This window comes from Chlorocebus sabaeus, chromosome 17 (assembly GCF_047675955.1).
Source record: "Chlorocebus sabaeus isolate Y175 chromosome 17, mChlSab1.0.hap1, whole genome shotgun sequence".
Taxonomy (NCBI): domain Eukaryota; kingdom Metazoa; phylum Chordata; class Mammalia; order Primates; family Cercopithecidae; genus Chlorocebus; species Chlorocebus sabaeus.
The window spans coordinates 65,649,783-65,661,359 of record NC_132920.1 but is presented as its reverse complement, the minus strand read 5'-3'; the positions used below and the strand labels follow the sequence as shown (position 1 = coordinate 65,661,359).

Genomic DNA, 11,577 nt, shown 5'->3' with positions numbered 1-11,577 from the left:
TTAAATAGAAATTATGAAAATAAAATTGGACAGCTTCTTCACCTCTCGTATTGATTTTTAAAAATGTAACTTTTTTGAGGTAGAATACATCAAAATTATTTTATACAATCATGCTAATTTTTAATTTTTATTTTCTTTTATCCAGTAAATAATTTAAAAATAATTATAAAATACTATTAAGTTTATCCACCACTGCTGAAACAGTATAAAGTGTTCTTTATGAGATGCTGAAGCAAAATGTATCAACTTGCTACATAAATACAACTTAAAATTTTTATTATAGAGGCAGGCACGGTCAACTGATCTGTATATCACAATACAACCAGTAAATGAAATAAACAAAATGGAGTATCACAAATCAATTTTTCAAGCTTCTACCAAAATAGCTGAAATGGCCTCCTCATAAATTAATTAAGAACTAAGGTAAGATGCTCAATAAAATGTAAAACCTTAGATATAATTTTAATTTCAGAGATTCAGAATGCACAGAATTTTTTTTCTTCATTTTTAATAGTCTTGGGTAGTTGGAGAATTGCAGAATGAAAACAGTAGGCAAACAGCAGTAGAAATATTCCTTTCCATTTTTATGGTTGTAATGAGTTATAACGTAGGCTTTTTTGAGCTTATTAAATGTCCCTGTAGGATCCTGGCAACTTTCATTTGGAATACAATAGAATGCTTGCACTTGAGCTACATATCTTTTGAAATTAGCAGGATACAAGGCAGCCCTGATATTCAGACTGTCCTGTCAGTAATTTCTGTTAAGATTAATGTCTAAGTATATTTAGGAATCTGGCTGGCAAGAGGCATTTAACGAAACTTTTTATGACACACCATTCTTTTTTGTTACATGAAAACAAAGAGATCTGGACATAGCACTGTTATAGAGAGTAATTTATAAATTTTTCAATTATTAAAATGCTTTTGTCTAAATGAGTTTCAGAACCATCAAATATTGTACTTTCAAAACTACAAACATTGTAAGTTAAGAAGTACCATTTTTCTTAGATTGGCAGGTCACTAATAATTTTTGAACCTAAATTTTGACCATACTTAGAGTCTTTTAAAGTCAAGAAAATTGTTGAAACGACAATGTTATAAAAAGTATATAAATACACTCTAAAAAACAATCCAAATATTCTGATACAAGATGGCATATATTACAGGGAAATACATATAATAAAAGAACAATAAAACTGAGTGGAGACTAAAAGCAGAGGTATTTGAATTAAAATATAATTCATTTCCTCAATAGATTATTTGTTGATAATATGATACTAATAATTCTATATAATTAAATTCATAGATTAGAAATTTGTACCAATTAAAGATGATGTTTTCTTATGTATTAGAAACCAACCTGATACTTTCTTGCTGGTAACATTATTGCTGTCCACGAAGATCAGATCACCAGTGGTGAGAGTCAGAAGTCATTTTAGATAACTAGAATTTAACCACTTTTTATTGCAATTCACCTTGACTTGAGAAAGTCAAAATATAACTAGAGTTTCTTATATAAACATATATAATGTATCAACCTTTGAATAAAAATGTAATTATCAAAGCAAATATAATGAAATCATGGGAAAGAACAACAGCATGTATTTCTGAATCAATTTGGTATCCTAGGTCCCTTTGAAAATTGGTGAAAGATATAGACCCTCTATTTAGAAAAAGTAGATGTTCACTTAATCAAAAATATAATGATAAATTACAAAAGTTTAATGAATCCTGTAATACCTGGCCATGGACGCAAAGAGGTCCATGAAGACCAAAGTTATTATTCTGTGTTAATCTAATGCAATTTTGAAATGCTAGATAGAATGCAGCAATTTGATGTAAGACAAAAACAAAAATTATAAACATACTGCTTTAAATCATTTGAGTATGAGTCGAAAAGGGGAAAATAAGGAAGAAAGGAACAAACAAAGAGAAAGGAAAAGGAGATTAAGGCATTCCCACTTGTCTGATAAAAATTCAGCTTCTAACATCACCTCTGTTAGAAGTTGCAGGGGTTCCCAATCACTGAGCCATGGACCACCAGTACTGGTCCCTAGCTTGTTAGGAACTTGGATGCATACCAGAAGATGAGAGGCCGGCAAGCCAGCATTACTGCCTGAGCTCCACCTCCTGTCAGATTATCAGCAGCGAAGACAATAGGAATGTGAACCCAATTGTGAACTGCCCATATGAAGGATCTAGGTTGCACACTTCTTATGACTAATGCCTGATGATCCGAGGTGGAACAGTTTCATTCCAAAACTATCTCTCCATCCCCATTCGTGGAAAGATTGTCTTCCATGAAACCAGTCCCAGTCTAAAAAGGTTGGGCACCACTGTCCTAAAGTATAATTATAATAAAGAGAGACAGGTACAGTATACACAGTTGTGCCAACTGATCAAACGATCTGAGAAAATCACAATTCATTATAAAAGTTTTGCTTAGATCCCTTTAGTCATGCATACATTTGAATGGCATGTGCATCTAAAAAAAAGTTGTGATTGAAGACCAAAAAAAAAAAAAGAGTGCCGTTTCCTGACCTAATATTTTTAATTGAGTTAACATTTAGAGTAGTTTTAGGTTCAGAGCAAAAGTGAACAGAAAGTTAGTACAGAGAGTTTCCACATCTCCTTTCCTATCTTCCCTGCTCCAAAACCCACAGAGACAGCTTTCCCATTGAACATGTTGCACCAGTGTGATATATTTGTTAAAAAAAATTAACCAACCCTGACACATCACTACCACCCAAAGTCCGAAGTTTACCTGATGGATCCTTCTTTGTGCTGTACATTCTTTGGGTCTTGACAAATGTGTAATGCCATATATACTCCATTTTAGTATCATATAAAATAGTTTAACTGCCCTAAAAATCCTCTGTGCTCCACCTATGCACTCCTCCTTATCCTGAAATCTCTGCAAATCGTTGATTTTTTGTTTGTTTGTTTTTTGGTTTTTAGTTTTTGTTTTTTACTGCCTTCATGGTTTTACATTTTTAAGAATGTCATGTAGTTGAAATTATTCAGTAGGTAACCTTTTCAGATTGGCTTTTAAAGTTCCTTTTTCTTGCAGTATCACAGTTCATTTCCTTTTAGTGCTATAATATTCCTTTGTCTGGATATACTACAATGTATTTGTTCATTCACCTACTTAAGGGTATCTTGGTTGCTTCTAAGTTTTGGCAACTCAAATAAAGCTATTATAAACATTTGTGTGCAGGTTTTTGTGTGGACACAAGTTTCAAGAGTGTGATTGCTGGATCATACGGTAAGAGCATGTCAAGTTTTTTAAGAAAATGCTAATCTTTCTTTTAAAGTGACTATACATTTTGCATTTCCACCAACAATATAAGAGAGTTCCTGTTGCTCCACATCCTCACTAGCATTGTTGATGTCAGTGTTTTGGATTTTAGCCATTCTAATAGGTGTGTAGTGGTATCTTATTGTTATTTTAATTTGAAATTCTCTAAATACATATGATATTTACATGCCCTAATGTTGAAAAATATTAGAAATAAATTGTATTTGCTTCACTTATTCTTCTGGGAAATCCTTCTGACACAGTGAGATGAATGATAAAAGTTCTCCAATTATATCCTTTCATTATTTTTGATTTTTAACTCAACAAACAATCTTTGAATTGCCTTAATGAGCTTCTTGAGATAGCAAATTACTACAATCTCCTGATGTGACCCCGTGGAAAATTCAAAAATTTTCAAATGAAGTCATGTGTTTGTAAGTTCAGATGTGGGCTCTATTTTTCACATAATATATTACCCATATCATTAGGTGCATCCAAAGTTGACCAGAGGAGAATATGATTTCCACATAGATGAAACAATAATGTTAATAGTCTTTCACTAATTGTCATCAGATTGAAGCAATTAATAAGAGTGCAGTGTTAATTACATTTATTTTTCACAGGTGACTTAAAAATTTTGTCGTGTCTTTTGTTTCTTTTTTTGGGTGGGTCTTAAAAAACAAACTTTATTCCAAATTACCAAAAAAAAAAAAAAAAAAAAGGTGTTAACTCAGAAACATTTAACAGATTTTATTTAAACTCATATGGTCATAAAACTCAAACTATCAAACAAAAATAGCATTGTGCGTTTAACCAGTTTTAATAATGAACCTTTAAGAGGAAACATGTAGAGACTCCCACACAATTTGGGAGCCATTAGGCAACACATATTTAATATTAAGCAAAGATAGCATTAAAAACTAAAAATCCTCAAAGTTCAAGAGAATGCCTGATTAAGTCTTTAACATGCATTTGCACATGAGAAAATAAATATTTTAATTTAAAAGAAACCAAGTCTGAGTGCTTACCCTTTCTTCAAATGTAATCTCCTGTCCACCCTTCATTTTATGACTGCATACCCCTCACTCTACTTCATCTACACTGAACCAGTGTTAGTTCAACATGATTGACTTCACTCAAAGCCCTCTAGATCTCATTTCATATATCCCATTGATCACCATTATTCCCTTACATGTTTGCACAGCCTTATACTGAGTATTACATTGTAACCGAGCTTGGGAATTTCAGGTTTCCAAAGGTAATTATGTACACACACGATTCTGTTTTATTGCACAGTTCACAATATAGCCGGTGATTATACAGCCAACCACGTTAGGATGAATATTGACTATTTAGATGAAAACATCGATTTTGTCCCCAAACACAAATGAAACAAGAAAGACAAACATATTCGCCACCATATAAAGATTGTGTTTACTCTGTGGTGCAGTCCTGAGGGCTCATACCACTCTCAGTGTGTTAAATACAGAATTCATAACATTTCTGGTGGCATCAGACATGAAGTATAAGACACAAGACCATAAGTGTCCTGCACTCATGAGCCGTTTGTGCCACATACGTAACAGAAAGGCCACTTTTAAAGTTATTCAGATATTCAATCATGTTTGCCTTTTTAATTTTTTTATATTTATTTATTTATTTATTTATTTATTTATTGAGACAGAGTCTCATTCTGTAGCCAAGGCTGCAGTGCAGTGGTGAGATCTTGGCTCACTGTAATCCCCGCCTCCCGGGTTCAAGTGATTCTCCTGCCCAAGTAGCTGGGATTACAGGCATTTGCCACCATGCCCGGCTAATTTTTTGGTTTCACCATGTTGGCCAGGCTGGTCTCAAACTCCTGCCCTCAAGTGATCTGCCCACTTCGGCCTCCCAAAGTGCTGTGATTACAGGCAGAAGCCATCGCGCTGGCCTGCCTTTTCAAAATTATAACCACACTAGTTCACATTGAAGGTTAAAACAATAGTTAGAATCTCTTACTAACAACACGTTTTGACTTCAAGTTCAGACAAAGCTGTTGGTTACAAGTTCTGTAAATTTTTTGTCAAACTTAAGAAGTCTATAGGACAACACAAAACCATCCCTGGTAATGCATTTGCAGTTTGGTCTTCAAAAGCTGTAAAGAGTGACAACGAAATTAAAAAATCTTTATACTGAGTTAAAAATTATTAAAAGTATTTATTAATAATTGTTTTTAAACGCTAGTTATTTGAGATGGCAGAAACCAAAGCATTTTCCTTAGAATTCTCACTTAGCTTGTATTTCACAAAAGTGCTTTAGAACTCCGATTTCTACCATCTGTATGGAGTGTAAAGACAAAAGGAAGCCCAGCAAAACCAAAGGCCCAATGGTATCTATTCCCAGGGCCAAGGTATTACCCCAGGCTAACCCACCTGCCCTGTGCTGAGTAACTGGACATGCCTGTCAGTGCTCGGAGTCACACACAGGAATGAGTGGGTCAGGCACCAAGGTGCCTTTATTCATTCATTTCTCAAACTCAACTCCCTTCAAATCCTGACTCTATTTAATAGGCCAAAGGATGCTACTCATATTTATTTGGTGCCAAATTATTTGTTTAAATCTTTACATCTACAACCTGAATGTAAACTGCAATATCCAGCACAACATTGTCAGACAGAGTTGCTGTATGGTTATGTAGCTTCATTACTGCCTGGCTAATGCTTAACATGCTTCATCCTTTACAACTGAAAGAAGGATGTTCACTGTATTTAACCAGCCATACTGCATTTAGAGGTAAACAGCTTTTATGGACAATTTGCCCAGACAGTTTCAGTAAACTACCAACTTGAGGCCCTGATTTTATTTTGGTCAGTATGTGCAAATATTCACATGCAATTACCCAGAAAGAAGAAAAACTGGTTAACAAGAAACTTACCATCATGTCAGATGCTGGAAATCAATCTTTACATATTTACAGAAAGGGTTTTAAGAATCATAATCCACTTTTTCAATCTGTCTCTTGCATTTCATTAGTCAGTTGGAAGTGGTATATGAATCATTTTGCTTTATCTGGAAAAAGTATTTTCACATTTTCCAATTCCTCTGACAAAGAAGTTTTCGTGTACTAAGGGATGAAAATGCTATTTGGCTATTGCCTACTTTTAGAATTCAAACTAACTCTTCAAATGTCTTCATTTAGAGCCTATGCTCTCAAACTATCTTACTATTTTACTAACACAATGGTAAAACTGGGTTCCCAAAATGTCAAAACCCTAACGGAGTCTCTATTTCCAAGGGTAAAATAAAAGACAGCCAACACTGCAGGATGAAAACTATCCTGAGCCTTTTCCCCTCTCTGTAACATTTAGAAACTAGGAGGGAAAAAGTGGGATTACATTAATAGACTTCCAAAACAAAATGTTATGGAAGTGTTTATTTTTTAAAAGGAGAGTTTTAAGAGAACAGGATGCTTAAATATGACCAACTCCTACTCAGGGGAAAAATAACCACAGACCTTTGCTGAGATGGCCCCAATAATCCAAAGAAACCACGCTAAGCAGAGTTTGATCTATTCAAAATTAATATGAAAATTTTTTAACAGGATAGAACACCTATAACAAAATTTAAGTCCCTTCCTCTTTTGGCAATGAAATAAGTGAAATTTACATAAGGATATTTTGGAAGGGTTGAAAGTCACAGTCAGAATCAAATAGAAAACTTCAAACCTAGAAAGCAAAATGGAAACTTCCATAGCTCCTTAATCTACCATATCTAAATACAAATAGTATAATGACTATCCAATAGGTACTTAGTTCCAAAACTAATACAAGCAATTTATCATGAAAAGCCTATACCTAATAAGCTGTTTTTCTTCTCTGTTCTGCCCCATTGTCATATGCTTGAGCTTAATGAGGACTATCCTCTGCAGCTGCTCCTGAGGGCAGAGAAGCAAGTAAGGCAGTAACAAAGGAAGCCTGAGGAGCCCCTGGCCCCTGAGGACCTTCTCTCTGGCTGGTCACAGCCACTTAGGTTTCAATGCAGAAGACTTCAAGACTGGTTTGAGAAAATCTTATTTTGGGGATTAAGTTCCCTGTCAAAGGCCATCAGATGGACAGCTACTTACCAGGTAATTAGTCTAAAGCTCTTAGGTAATGATACAAAAACAAAACAAAACAAAACAAAACAAATCCCTTATATTTTCCTGTTGAAACCTTTTATTCTGTTTCATTGAGGCATAAGCAAAATAGCTTTGCCCATAACTCCCTGTGGCCTGGAGTTATGACACCAGCTTGTATTTGGCCAATGAACAAAGAGGTCAAGCTGCATTCTTCTTAGAAGGTCTATTTAGTTGATGAATGACACTTAACTGTTGTTTTTTCATATAATCTTTACTCATAAGTTGCACTGATGATGCTCCAAGATATAAGGGACCAATGGTAATTCAAATAGGCACCTCTGAAAAGATTTATCAGTTTTCTGTCCTGTTCCAGCCAGATTTTTTGGAAAACCTTGGGAAAGACTGAAATTCCCCACCAATCTGAGACTGTATGTGAGTTTTTGCAACATTAATTGGAAAAAAATAAGAATCCCGCCATGGCACCCAATAGACCTTCACAGATAAAATCATTGACCAATTGAGCACTGTGAGTCATCTCGGTAGGCAGATGCTCCTTAATGGGACCTCAAAGGCCTCAAACAAGACATTACTGAGTTCATTCAGGAAAAGAATGGACACCAGGCCTCGATAATACTCTCCAATTCCATTATATTTCAGTGCCTTGAAGGTCTGATAAGTGTTGGTGAATTTGTCATGATGCTTGTGGTCTCAAAGCAATGTCTGAACTATTTCCAGGGGAGTGAAAATTGCTTCTGCTGTCGCTGCAAGCACTGCCGCCACGCAACAGGTTGCAAACTGTGGAGCACTGACATGCTTGTGGAGAAGGCAGGATAAATCCTCATAGAGACCAAACATAAGTGCAAGTGTAGTCGTCGTCTGCATTAATAGGGGAAGGATTCCAGGATACAAGTTTCGAAATCCATCCCTTCTCAACTGAAGTATTGCATCCCGTGTTTTGATGCCATACAGCTGTTGTCGAAAGAGGACCTTCTGAATGGGAAACGTGATTGCGACGTTGTTGAAGGCTGCGCAGCCGCCACACAAACAATGCTTCATTTCATCAACATTTGCAATATGAGGTGATATATCTTGTTCTGAAGATGTTAGTACTGGCGGCCTCTTTTCATAGGCTTCTGAATCCATCGTGTTGCTTAAGATCTTTCGTTTTCATGAAGGACTGACTTTTTTTAACCTGTAACACAATCTGAGCCTGGAGTTTGGCATGATGATGCTTTCTGACAATGTTCTCAATTTCTTCCATTGTTATTGTTCTGTTAGTTTCTATCTTCCGGAGTCAATTTTGATAACTTAATTTCCGTTCTCCAGGCGCCCATTTCCCCAACCTGTGAAAAGCGGGGAGGGGGTTGGACAAGAACACTAAGTCCTCCTCCATCTCTGACACTCCACAGTCAGGGGTCCCGAGCTCAGGAGGCCGAAATCAGTCTCCCGTGGGAGGGGGGGTGCGCTTTGCGCGGTGCCAGCCCTGCTCACCCCGGGCGCAGGCGGAGCTCCGCTCCTCCCCGCCCCTGCGGTTTCTGCGAACCAGGGAGGAGCCTCCCCAGCCCCGGGCGCTCGGGAATGAAGTCACAGCCTCTTTCGCGGGAAAGGTCGCCCAGCAGCTGTATAAACACGAGCGTTAGGCAGGAGAGCCGGGAGCCGAGGAGGCTCAGAACTCATTCACCGCGCGCCGCCTGGGTGGGGCCGGCAGCGACTGGGCCAGGGCAGCCAGAGCGCGCAGAGGACTGGGGTGGGACCCCAGAGCGGCCGGCTGCCCCGACGGGCCCTGTTGTGTTCTTTCTAATGCTCTTGTTATGAACAAACCAGTTCGTTGTAGGGTGAGGTAAGGTAAATTGCTTTTACCTTTCTCTCGTTGTGCATTGGATCACAAAATACTGGTGTTTGGTTTTTACTTTGTGTCAAATGCTAGGATAAACTTTCAACTTTGTTGGCTCAGTGCTTCATTTGCTGCCTAAATTAGACAAGATCTCATTAAGATGGAAAATGTGTGCCCCTCTCCTCAAAAAAAAAAAAAAAAAAAAAAAAAAAAAAAGATTATGAAGCTCTAACTCCCAGCATAAATATATTTGAAGATGGAGCCTCTAATTAAGTAATTATGGTTAAATCCTGTCATAATGGTAGGACTGTTTCGACAAGATTAGTGGCTTTATAAGAAAAGACACCAGAGAGCTTGCTCACTCTCTTAGTGCACTGAGGAAAGGCCATGTGAGGTTATGTAAAATGGAAGCCGTGTACAACTGAGGAAGAGAGGCCTCGTCAGAAATGGAATAAACAAGCACCTTGATCGTGGACTTCTAGCCTCTACAACTGCGAGAAAATTGATTTCTTGTTGTTTAGGCCATCCAATCCGTGGAATTTTATTATGACTGCCCAAGAAGACTAATAGGATCAGATGGGCTTAAAATACTATCACAGGATCCTTGGGGTGTCACTGCGCCAGCCAGAAACCTGTGTGGGCTGCAGCACCTCTGTGTGAGAATTGCTTTCGTCCTCTGGGCTCCTTCTGCCCAGCCCACTAGGCCTAGCAGGCTGGGATCCACTCTTTCTACCCGCCGGGATCCCACGCCTGCTATGGGAGAGCCAGGCACAGAGCGACAGGCGAGGGGTGAGTGGGTGAGCAAGCACGAGGTCTGGTCACTGCGCACAGCCAGGCATATTTTAGGAAAATCCTAAGTTAATTTTAGTGAAATATTATGATCTTACCATGGAGTGACCATGGAAGCCAAAAATAATATTATTGATAAAAGCCTTGTGGATATCACAGTTAATTTGTATCAGTACACATTATAAAAAGTTAATTTATCAAAGAGAAAATAATGACATATATAAGAAAATAACAAATAAAAATAATAAAGTGTAACAGATTTTTAATCTCTGAAATATGGAGACAAAGAAAAAGGTTTTCTATGTTACTCCTATAGACAGATAATAAAAAGGATTTCCTCATGGGAGTTTTCTCTTTTGTGTTCTAAATTGAAAAATCATCTTCAGATCAAAATATTCCTGAACTTGGCAGTGTATTTCCAAATTGTTCTTGGTGAAGTTATGTCAGTTAGAGAGATGTGTACATGAATTAAAACATGAAGAACACTCTGTTTGGCTGAGAGACTAGTAAGACTTTAAGAGAACTGCAGCAGGTAAAAATGGTGTTTGTAAAATCAAATGTCTCCAGAATCTGGCCAAAGACCAACCATCACCAACTGTAGTGCAATGAAACCTCCAGCACTGAACAGAGGCAACCAAGTAAATTCACAGCCATATACATAAAAGAAAGGTGTGACCCACAGGCTATAATGTGGCAATTCCTGATCTAGACAAAGAGAAAACAAATAAACAAATACTAAACTCTTCATAGGAAACTCTTCACTGAGTTTGAAATATTAAGGAAGACAAAATTTACCTAGTAAGGATTAACACATGATAAGACTTTTTTATCTTATAAGCACTGGGACCATCTTAAGAGGCAGACTTCTTGGACCTATCCCCACTCTATAAACTCCCTCTTAAAAAGACTCAAAACAAAAAGTGACAAGGACAAACAGAGAGAAAAGTTAGAGTATTGCTACTGACATGTTTTTACCAAAGATAAGAGTTTTCAATTCATGAACACATAAACAAATGATTTATAGAGGAGTGATTCCCCCATTCTCAGGAGATAAACTCAGCCATCAGGTTTGAAATAAGAGATCAGTAATGTTGTCTCTAAAGGAGTAAATAGTAAATATTTTCCGTTGTGGTGATCACATTGTCTTTGTCCTATCTGACTCTGCTGGTGTGGCAGCAAAGAAGACATAGACATAAATGAACAATTAGAGCCTGTAGACTATAACTTATCTAGACAACAGAGATCATAGCTCAGGCTAAATGTGGGGCATAATTTACGATTGTGATCAGAAAGGTTCCCATATAGGATACGTATTAGATGACAGGATAATGCACTGTTTCTGAATTGAGGGTCTTCAACCATGCCAAGAAGATCTTGAAGTGATTTCCAGAATGGATAATTATAGTCTCTTCCACAAACCATCAAAACATCTGTTGATTAAGGAAATCTTCGTTTATTAAATTTGTGCAACAACAAAACACACTACCTGGATACAGCCTCAATAGTGTCTCAAAGACGGAATGTTAGCGAAGGGCATTTATGGGATTTTAAAATATCAGC

At 37.1% G+C, this 11,577-nt stretch overlaps 1 pseudogene; it reads right to left on the bottom strand.

Annotated features, from left to right (window-relative positions):
- Nucleotides 1-5,004: 5,004 nt before the first annotated feature.
- On the bottom strand, nt 5,005-8,957 carry LOC119620183 (mitochondrial nicotinamide adenine dinucleotide transporter SLC25A51-like; annotated as a pseudogene).
- Between the last annotated feature and the right edge of the window lie 2,620 nt (nt 8,958-11,577).